The sequence below is a fragment of the Populus trichocarpa genome, chromosome 1, assembly GCF_000002775.5.
Source record: "Populus trichocarpa isolate Nisqually-1 chromosome 1, P.trichocarpa_v4.1, whole genome shotgun sequence".
Lineage (NCBI taxonomy): Eukaryota > Viridiplantae > Streptophyta > Magnoliopsida > Malpighiales > Salicaceae > Populus > Populus trichocarpa.
The window spans coordinates 35791195-35802763 of NC_037285.2; the positions used below are offsets into that span (position 1 = coordinate 35791195).

Genomic DNA, 11569 nt, shown 5'->3' on the forward strand with positions numbered 1-11569 from the left:
TTTTCCTAACCTGAAAGCATAATTTATATAATATCATTTTCCTATACTAAAAGCATAATTTATTTCACATAACCTAAACTTTTCTATTATATTCTTCATTTATAATTATAAACAATTTTATAAAACACTTATTTCTCATTCATTACATATTCTGATAATATACTTCATTTACGATCATAAACAATTATGCAAAACACTTATTTATCATCATGTACACATTGCTATAACATATTTCATTTAATTAAAAACAAGAGGTGGAATGTTGTTTTTTAGGGGTGGGAATATCTACAATTAATCATTTCATGTAGCCTCTCCAAGGAAGAATCTTACAATGATGAACGAAAGGGATTAAAAAGCTCTGAATTGATTCAAATAATGCTAATAACAAGGCTGCAAATTACTCAGCATCTTTGTTCCTATCTTTTGAAAGTGTCTTCGTGATGGTAAAATGAAATACACAAGTGCTGGTGCAGGTTAGTGCCATGTTTGAGAGGGCAGAGGGCTGAAAGTCCCAGCAACTTCAGCTTGCGCTCAAGTTGCTAGATAGATTTGTTTGGTTGCGGATAGATGAATATTTACAATCCTGTTTAGTAACGCGATCTGTAAATCATGTTTTTTTAAATTTTAAATTTTTTTTATTAAAAATTATTATTTTTTAATGGTTAAAAATAAAAATAATTTTTAAAAAATAAAAAAATATTATTTTAATATATTTCTAAGTGAAAATCACTTTGAACCGCCGACGGTAAGATAATTCCAAACAACCCTGTATTAATGATTGTTTCATCAAGATATATGACTTATTTTCATCATTTTATTTTATTTATATTTTACGTGGAGGATGAACAAATAATTTAGTGCAAATATTTTTCTTTCCGTTTTAATCCATTTTTATAAACAAATTAAAGATACTAAAATTATCGTTTATAGTTCAATTATCATTTTTTTTTATACAAGAGATACCGTAAGAAGAAGTAATTAACCACATGTCATTTATCCAAAATATATCTTATCATTATATTGTATAGATTTGAATGAATGGTTTTAATTTATTCATTCATAATTACTTTTTTTTTCCAATTCAATTTTAATATTTTAATATCAATTTTATTTTTTATTATATCATTATATATATAAATATAATATGTTATTAGAAACACCTAGGTTTCAAACTAATGTCCTGTTTTTTTTAGCTGTACTTTTAAAAAAAATTGATTTTTTATTTTAAATTATTTTTTAGATTTTTTCATATAATAATGTGAAAAATAAATTTAAAAAAATAAAAAAATATATTATTTCAAACTATTTTTAAACTAAAAATAATTTGAAAACCTACCATTACCGTAACTTGAAACACAACCACAAGTTTCTTGATTTGAGTTTCCGAATTTTCTATCATTTATCAACTCAGTTTTCTTGTATAGTTAACTCCTAATCATGGAAAACAATAGAAAAAGAAAGTTTAATGTACCACTATAATATTTCTCACAGATCACAAAGCTGGGATCGATATTAGAGAGTGTTTTGTCTGATGGATAAAGATGAATTGGATATTATGATTTTTTTTTGAAGTTGTATGCTGCTGCACGATATAAAAATCAATTTTCCTGATGCTATTTTAAAAGAGAAATATTTATCTCATCAAAAGGAATAGGAAATTCACTGTAGAGTTGTTATTTATAAAATGATTTGCCTTCGTATAAAATATAACTTTGTACTCTCATCATTCTTGAGGAAATCATGTTCGGCTTTGTTTGATTTTGATTCTGGAAAACAAACCCACCTACAAGCTCTTGTTCTTGGGTTTGAATCGGACCTATTTATATCATCAGCTTTGATTGATATGTGTTTAAAATGTGGGAAGTTAAGTGATGCAAGAATACTGTTCGATGAAATTCCTTAGAGAAATATTGCTACTTGGACTTCTTTAATCACCGGGTATGTTCAAAATGATGATGCTCATGAAGCGTTAATGGTTTCTAAGGAGTTTTTGATTGAGAAGAGTGAAGGAAATGGTGAAGAGGTAGGAACTTCTGTTGATTCTGTTGCTATGGTTTCTGTTTTATCGGCTTGTTCTTGTGTTTCTAATAAAGCAGTCAGTGAGGGAGTTCATGGGGTTGCTATGAAGGTCGGGTTGGATAAAGTGATGGGAGTTGAGAATACTTTGTTGGATGCGTATATAAAGTGTGGTGAAATGAGTTTGCCTGGAAAGGTGTTGGAATTCTATGATTGCTGTGTATGCCCAAAATGGGTTATCGATGGATGCTTTTGAAGTTTGTCATGGGATGTTAAAGGATGGTGGTGGTAAAGACAATGAGGTTACCTTTTCCACTTTGTTGCTAGCAACCAGGAACACCCTCTTCCTCTAATCATCCTGGTTCGTCTTCTAGTTCTCCCCAAGATTATCAGTTAGTATTGCTGAATCTAAATCAATATTTGTGGATAATTTTAATTCAATGACTTGCAGGTGCAGCTGAAGAAGTTGATGCAGATGGGGAATCAAGCAGCACCACTGCAAATTGCGTTGACCGTGGTAGTTAACACTCATTCCATTGAATTATTTGAAGTATTGTCCTCACTCTCTCTCTCTCTCTCTCTCTCTCTCTCTCTCTCTCTCTCTCTCTCTTACCCCATTATGAATGAATAAATCAAGGATGAGATTCTTCTTCAGAAAAAAAATAATATCATTAATCATATGTTATATAATTGCAGTTACGTCGGCTGGTCTCTTAGACAATGAAATTTGAGGCAAAAGAATTAAAAAAGGTGGGAGGAAGAACATTTTCAAGCAGAAATTTGACGTTAGAGCTGGAGAAAAGCTGCTAAAGACATCACACTTCTTTTTGTCAACTGAAACTGGTGCTGTTGCAGGACTTCTTTTTATTTCTACTGAAAAGATTGCTTTCTGCAGTCAGCGATCAATTTCCTTCAATATTCCTAATTGGCAGCACAATGACACAGTTGAACAGGTGAATATCCTCTTTATTATATTTTTCATGTCTCGACTAGGTAAAGTCTTTTTCAATTGACTTTATATACCAATTAATATATTAGTATTCTTTTTTTGTGAAAGTTCTGTTATGGATATGGTGCTACAATGAAGTTTGATATATTTTTCTTTAGAAAAAATTGAACTCATTTTTATTTTTGAAAAGTGGAGCTGAATATTGATAGCAACGGGCCAATTTGCATTACACATGACAATACCCTACATGCTAAATTGGATTGTCAGATCATTGATTCTCAAGTTTATTATTTGCCTAATTGATCGGTGGAAAATGCTTCAAATCTTAAAATTCAACATTCTGGTTTTATTGTTCGGAACTGTAAATTATGTTCCTTCCAATACGGATATGCTGCTTACTGTAGTTGTCTGCAATTATGTTGGAACAATCGGTCCATGCCACAGCTTATTGTTGACATAGATGTTGAATTCTCTGGTCTGGTTTGCTGGCAGCTTTCCAATTTCAGCGAAGTGCATGTAGAGGAAAAACTGGTTGGTGGGGTTGTCACGTTGAAAATAGAACACTAGGGGATTGCTATGGTTGATTGGAACCGCTGCTCTTTGCATGATAGCAGATGGGAAAGTGTACTTGTTATCATCTGGTGATTTAATGGCATAGCTAGTATTTTTAGCTTCACAACCAAGAGGCAGAAGAGGTGACCAAATTCAATCATAGACATCGTTAGAGAACCTTGATGATATGTTTCTGTTTACTGAGAAATTTCTAGATAATACTGGACAGTTGAGGTAATGTATGAAAACATGAAAGAAAATGGCTCACCTGATCGAATCTGAATAGGCTACACCACAACCAACTCTGCGGCCAACAACTCAGGTACATTGCTGTAAGTGTTATTGTCCAAAAGCCTTAGCTCCAAAACTGATATGAAAGGTGTCCCAAAACCTGTGTTCACAAGACAAATGTCTATATTATCTGAAGAAAGGACATGGATGATTTCTGTTGTGAGGGGAGTGGATGCATCATTCAGTCTCACTGCTTCCCATCGTAGTTCATCATAGTTACCATACAAAAACCCTGCACTGATCAGATACTTGTTCTTGCTGACCCCGTGCGTAGGTTTCAAAGGTAACAAATTTTGGTTCCATCAGGGAAGCTTCTGAGATTGAGATATTGCTTGTCTATACCTGTTGTGTTGATTTTGGATGATACATTCTTATTTACACCAGTGCCTTCGTAGTTTGCATATGAGGTGTAATAGATGCCTATTATATTATCTTCGTAGCTTGAACCTTATCCAAAAATCTCTAAAGACCATTTAGGGTTCTCGATTACTATAAAACTAGGTGGTGATTCATGTATTTAATTTTATCTTCGTCAATCCTGAAATAATCAAGATCGTTGAGATTTTTCCTATGATAAAATGACAACTCCGTTGGGAAATTAGTAAGGGCTAGACTTTGTTTGCTTGGTTGAAAATAATATGCTTGTTATATATTTTGTTTTTTATGTGATTATTTATATTATGTGATTTGTTATATTGGTTTTTGTGCTCTTGTTTATTTATTTTTATTTTTTATTTTTATATATTTTGTTATTATGCATATAGGATTGGATAGGGACTTATGCCCATACACCCATTGCACGAAACTCATTTGCGTATACATCGTTTTAGGCTGGCATGAGGAATTAATGGTGTTTTGATATAACTTTGTTTTAGGCTAGCACACATAAAACCTTAGAATCTCGTTGAAAGTATACAAGGTCACAATTAGCTTTACCTCAGTTTAGACTTTTTGCCATTTATAGGCATCAGATCAACCTTTGGGGCTTTGTGATCCAAGTAATGAGCGATTCTTTTGAGACCAATATGTTAATCAACCTACTCTCACGTAATGACTAGAACCTCCTATAGGACATCTCCATATAATATCACTAGCTAGGCAAGCTTGATATGCATGGAATTTCGAGAGATATGGGACAAGACAATCAAGAATAGTTCTAAAATGAGTCTAAAGATTGAAAATAGAAGGGGATTGTCCTAATAGAGGATTGAAAGCATCCGTATCTTATGGCTGAAGATGCTGATAAACTCTTGGGGAAAGTATTCAAAAACGACATCACAAAAAGCCTAGTTATTATAAGCTTTTGACATGTCATGATTTCTTTGAGGTGATAGCTTGGTATGATAGAGGTTTGAGACATGACTTGCTAACAAATCATTTTCTATGTTACCCTTTTTTGAATGAATAAAATTTAAAGAACTTCTTTTTAAAATATGCGAGTTAAAGAAATAAACTATTTCAATATTTTTAGATGATGGAAAGTCTTACACTAACTTTCCAAAATATTTTGGGCTATTTTGATATTTTTTATTTTTTACCCTTAAAATAGATGTATTAATATGCTATTAATAAAAACACTATGCATCATAAGTGGTCTATTATCAAATCTTAGTTTTGGACACTAGTCATGGAAAAATTAGACAATAATCCCCCTCTATAAAGGATTGAAATGTTGTATAATGCCATGTAGCCAATCGTTTGGTTACATGTTGCATTGACTCTTTTTTCATGTAAAAATATTTAATTTATTAATGAAGGCTTATATATCTTTAATATTTATCAAATATTTTATTAATGAATATAATGTTTGATTAATGAATCTAGAATAAAGGTAAAGTTATTGAGACAAAAATGCTTTGCAAAAGAAATTATAAAGTTATTATAACTATGAGATTCCTATTGCATCAAAGCAATGTTCCTAAATGTTCCTGATCAATGCTCAAGACTGAACATTAATTAGAGTTGTTGAGACTAGTACATATTATGTTCTTTTTTTTATGAAAGGAAGTAATTGTTCTTATAAACTTAGGTATGGGGGATATCTATAACTAATATGTAGGTGCTTGTCAGATAACATGTACCCTAGTGGGCCTGTTTAAGAGTGTGATTGTGGTTGCTTTTCAAAGTGCTTTTCATGTTGAAATGCATCAAAATGATGTTTTTTTTATTTTTTAAAAATTATTTTTGAGATCAGCGCATCAAAACGATCCAAAACGATCAAAAAAAAAGTTTTTGAATTTTTTGGAAACGCGAGTTGGCCCGCCTTTCCAAACGCTTTCTAAACTGACCTACATGAGAATTTCATATGAAAAGATCACTTGTTTCTATAGAAAAGCTCACATGATGGTTGTGCAAGTGATTTTTAAACTTGAGATCTCTAAGTTATCTTATATAGAGAGTGTTTATAGAAAGCCATGCCTTTTATTTCCAGTGGAAGGTGAAAAAGGTGTGTAGAGTACAATACTGAAATACTAAAAACTTAAAAGAAAAAAGCTAGCACTTTAGGGTAAAATAATCTCTCTTTCCTAAAAAGGTTTAAGAGATTTCTCACTGGTGGTTTGTGTGGATTACCATTATAGGCCAAACATTTAGACAACTTGTGATTTGTGATAATCCAACCTGAAAATAATTATTCAAAATTGAAAAGAACACCTGATCTTCAAGTAATATTTGTATAAATCCTAAACAACCCTAGATCTGTCTAATTAGGTCCTTGGGATTCCTGAAAAAATTTTAAATTTATTGTTTCCGCTGCGTATAAGTGTTTTGGAAAACCCAACTGTGGTAACGGAGCCATTGTTAGACAATTAAGGTTGATGATTGCATATTTTAATTTTATTGGTGTTAATTTCAAATTAATTTTATGTGCAAAATCATTTTCTAAAAATTAATTTCTCTCCTGATTTTTTTTTAATAAATTGAAAGTCTATTGTTCCAGTAAGATCTGGTTGGATTTATTGAATCTGGCTTAAATCTGGCAATATTTTGTTTTGAAAAGAGGAGATCTGTCATTAACACTATTATGAGTAGCACCTTGTGCTATGGGGCTGCTGCACGCAGCGCCAGATGCCATGGGCGCTACCACGAGTAGCTCTAGACGCTGCTGGGCAGTAGCCACGGCTGCCGCTGATATGACTGCAGCCGACGTGGGCAGTGTTCCCACGCCATAACAAAGAGAAAAGGAAGGGAGAGGGAAATAATTACAATTCTGCCCCTAGTGCTTTTTTAGGGTTTTTAACACTTATAATTTATTACAAAAGGGTTTTGAGGTGTAATTTATAGAATTACAATTCTACCCTTCCTTATATAAAATGTTGATTTTATATTTTAAAATTGAAAAACAAATTAAATTAATTGTAGAATTAATTTTCCTAATAGGATTAAGATTGAATTAAAATGTTTAATTCAAAATTTTTTGTGTTTTATAATATCCTAATTGGGTTAGGATTTAATTAAAATGTTTAATTAAATAATGTTTAGAAAAAATATTTTTTTCTAAAATAAAAAGAGTTTTAAGCCACAAAGTTTTATTTATTTGATCCTATAATGTTTAGGATTTTAATAAGAATTTTGATATGATTATTTTTCTTATTAAATTTTGAAATATTGTTTTTCAAAGAAAATATATATTAAATAAAATTTATTGTGTTTGAGAAATTATCAAAATGGATTTGTTTAATATTTCTAAATGTTAGAATTTTATTTTAAAAATTGCATATAAAGGCAATAATTAGAATTGAAGCATGCAATAATTTTATTATGCATATTAAATGTTATTATGCATGACGGATGATTATAGACATTAAAGACTAATGTGATTGTGTGTTTATGGTTGAATGACTATAATATTAAATATGGTCTACGTGTCTTGTCTTTTCTTGATTTTTCTTCTAGGTTGTAAAATTCTTTTCTTGATTCGTTTTATTTCCTCTCAAGATCAACTTGCATATGTCTTTACTAAGCCACTTCCTACTGCTTCGTTTTCTGCTTTTCGTTTCAAGCTTTAGGTCAACTCTCCACTCTCATCTTGAGGGGGCATATTATAGAATGTACCTATATAGAAAATATTATATGCATACTCTTATGTTGTAATATCCACCATTACTATTGTATATATTGCCCTACACACACACACACACACATAAAAGGTTGACTAACCAATAGGTTAAGCCTCCTCATTATTCTCAACCCTATATAGGTACATTCTATAATATTGCCAAACTAGACCATGAGTTTCGTTGTTTTAGCACTACCGATCAGGTGTAGATTTGTTTACATAAGCACGCTTTACTTATCGGTTTCTAATGCTCAAGAACATGTTTCATGTTCTTCCTATTCCCATGAACTTGAGAGGGAATGCCAAGGAAACTGATTGTGTTAAGGATATAAACAAGGAAGACAATTCCTGATTTATTGTAAATGATTTATTCATTGTATATATAGGCTTGTATTACTATACAGACACTTATTCGTATCAATTGTAACCCTACACTATAAATACAATAGCAGTCAGCCCTGTATAGTTGAGGATTTCACAATGTTCTTCTTCTCTTCAGTGTTTTAACTATCCCGAAGCTTACCACTAGGTTAAAAAGCAGAAAAATTAATTTTTAAAACCTACCCATAAGCCAATTAAAAGCACGGAATAGGTTCATTTACAAGCTTGTACATAATTGCATGTGCACTAGAAAAAGTAACGTGCAATACACATGTAAAGATGGAATCATCACATCTTTCTGTCGACTCAAGAAACTTCACTTTCATCTTGTACTCTTTATCCCATATGTTCTAATTAAGTGGTCGTCATCGTATATATCGGCATGTTAACAGGATATCGATGTCGATATCAATAATGATAAATTAATAATAGTTCCATAGATGAACTAACTATGATAAACACATGGCCTTCAAGGGGATGCTTGAATGATTAAGATTTGGTTTTTCTACTAGCAAGTTGAGGTTGAAACTCTAGAAATGATATTGGGCTTGGGTGAAGTTTGGAAATTTGGACGATCATTGCTCCTCGTTGTATATTTCGAGGTCAGTTAAAAAGAAAAAGAAAGAAGATAAACACTCAATGATTGATATCCAAATGCAACCGTATAGTTTCATCAAGTGGATATAACCTTTGAAATTCAATTTAAATTCATTTTTGTTACGACAGGGAAAAGTTTTTTTAGATAAAAAGGATTTGTGTAAAATTAGAATCTTTAGATTATGATAGTTAGAGATTGTAATCTTTCTATAAGGATTCATGTATTCAAAATTTAAAAGTGTTGAATCTATCAATAAAATCTTAAGAGGTTAAATATTTGTGTATTTAGTTTTTCAACAATTAGTTTCAGAGCTTCGAATAAAAGAATAACATGACAACCTCAATAATCTGCAAATGTTTTTGAAGAAAAGGAGAAAAGTAAGACAACTCAACAATCTTCCATGTTGATTAAGGATATAGAACCCTTAACCATGTGTATGTTATTGAATGTTTGGTTCAAGGTTGTTATTCAAGAAGAGTACTTTGTAATTACAGGCTTCCATTCTTTGTATATACTACTTAAGCATCTTTTCCTCCTAGATTTGACCTTAGCAAATGGACATCAAAGATCTTAGATTAGTTAGTGTGGGAGTTTTTTAAGAAAAAATAAAGATGGACAAACTTGGGATCGACAATGTAAAAGGAAAGCCAAATTAGTTTATTTTTTGTTTGCAGGCAAAAATGGACATTGATCTACCTAAAGAAATCATAGTTGGAGTAATAAAGTTTAGTGTAGTGAGCAATAAAAACTATAGGTACTTTAGCCAACTAAAAGATGTATTATCAAGAAAATAAAGGAAATTATACTTAATGACCTTTATTCCGTGCATGAAAAAAAGTTAAGGAAAGTGTTTCCTAATACTTTGGCGTTTGCCAAAAAAAAACAAGGCATACCTCGTAGAGTAAAACATGCTATAGAAGATCTAGTTCTAGTAATCTATAGATCATTGGATTAAGATCAATTTACAAATATATTCTCAAGTTATATGCAGTGCAATATATTGAAGATTTATACATCATTCACAAAGAAAATATAGAAGAAGACACCTTAAGTTGGAGTCGTTTGTGAAACTAGGAAGATTATTTGGTGTTTGTATTCAAGATAAACCTTTTTTAAAAGGAAAGTCCCTCATTATTACTAAACGGAGTGTTTAAGAACATTAGTTGAAGGAAAGGATTGTAGAATATTAGTTGAAGGAAATGATTGTTAATATAGAAAAAGGTTTCCTGCATTAAAAAAGGCTTGTGTTTAGAATTTTTATTTATACAATTAATTAAATTTTTCATTAGATTATGATAATTAAAGGTGTTAATTTTACTATAAATATAATGATTAATATACTCAGAATTTTAAGAGTGTTGAATCAATAAATAATATCTTAAAAGGTTAAATATTTACGTTTTATACTTTTAATATGTACTCGGATGCTTAATCTAGTTACATGATTTATTTGCTGATCAACTTGATATCACATGCATATATATGACCCAAAAAATCCTTAACTCGTGGATAATTTAAAACAAATCGAAATTGGAAGAAAAATCAAGGTGTGCCCACTGAAAAAAGAAGAAGAAAAAAAACTAGCTTGATAGGAAGTCCGAGCTTGAGCACATTACTCAGGCGATCATGATGACATTTTGGTGTGTATTCATGGCCGACCCATCATGTGAGTTTTCCTTGTCTTTCACATGAAAGGTTTATGCACATTAAACATGTGAGAAAAAAGAAAGTGGGGCTCAAAGTTAGGTCTTCCTCGTGTGATAGAAGGCAACAATGAAAGCTCAATCCATTATTTGACGTCCTTCACCATCTTTCCCATATAAGCCAGTGCAAAAACAGAGGAAATGGGGCTTGGCATTATATCCAAAACTCTTAATTCAGAAAAGAGTTTGTTGCTAAAGTTAAAGGTTGGTAAACTGTAAATGCAAACTCTTGAAAAACTAGTCCTGTAGTTATCACTTGGCCTGACTTCTGTTCGTTCGTCTTTTAAAAAACTCCACTCTTTTCTAGAGAAGCACATGCCGACTTTGCTTTGTCGTGGAGTTTAGGGTTACTAAAGCTAATGAACAAGAGTTCAAGTTCGAGCAAATATAACTAAGATAATCAAAGAACAAAAATGAACAAAGAAAAACAAAAGAAAACAAATCCATCAAGCTAATACATATACTCAATTTGCATGCCCGCACGTATTCCTATGATCGAATAAGAGTCATATATGGAACGCTAGCTCAGGTAGAGCTCTGTTAGGTTGTCAAAAATTTATTAGTCGATCATCATAATTGTTAGTAGTGGAATTAAATACCAAAACTTCGATGAAAAAATGAAGACAAAAGTCAGAAAGTGGCTTGGGAGTAACAAGTTGGCCAAGTGGGCAGGGAATTTATAAAGAGCATGTGAAGATTTCCTTGCTTCAATTGCAAGAGTTAGGCCAATGTCGCTCGTCAATTTTTTATAGGAATTCATCAACATGGACAAGTATTAATCAAAAGCAAAGCTAACATTTTCTAAAAATAGTTCGTGTGTAGATTGTGGCGAGTCAATTTTCTAGAGGAAACGCATATACCCATTTCATCGACCATGCAGGCCACCAGGTTTAGATTTATAATAAACATGGAATCATGGGTCGAGACTTATAATTGAGTTGGATTGAGTTTATTAGACAGGATATTAAGTACATAGATGGATAATAATTCATTGAGTGACTTTGTTTTATTTTTTTTTATTC

The 11569-nt window shown here is 31.5% G+C and overlaps 1 long non-coding RNA gene across 2 annotated transcripts; it reads left to right on the forward strand.

The window, feature by feature from the left end:
- Positions 1-1357: 1357 nt before the first annotated feature.
- On the forward strand, positions 1358-4387 carry LOC112328817 (uncharacterized). 2 transcript variants are annotated; one of them, XR_002984028.2, is made up of 4 exons: positions 1358-2377; positions 2468-2566; positions 2713-2969; positions 3458-4387. It is a non-coding gene; the product is annotated as an uncharacterized LOC112328817 (long non-coding RNA). The 2 variants fall into 2 exon arrangements; XR_008059081.1 differs by lacking the exon at positions 3458-4387 and having other exon boundaries at positions 2713-3070.
- The last annotated feature ends 7182 nt before the right edge of the window (positions 4388-11569 follow it).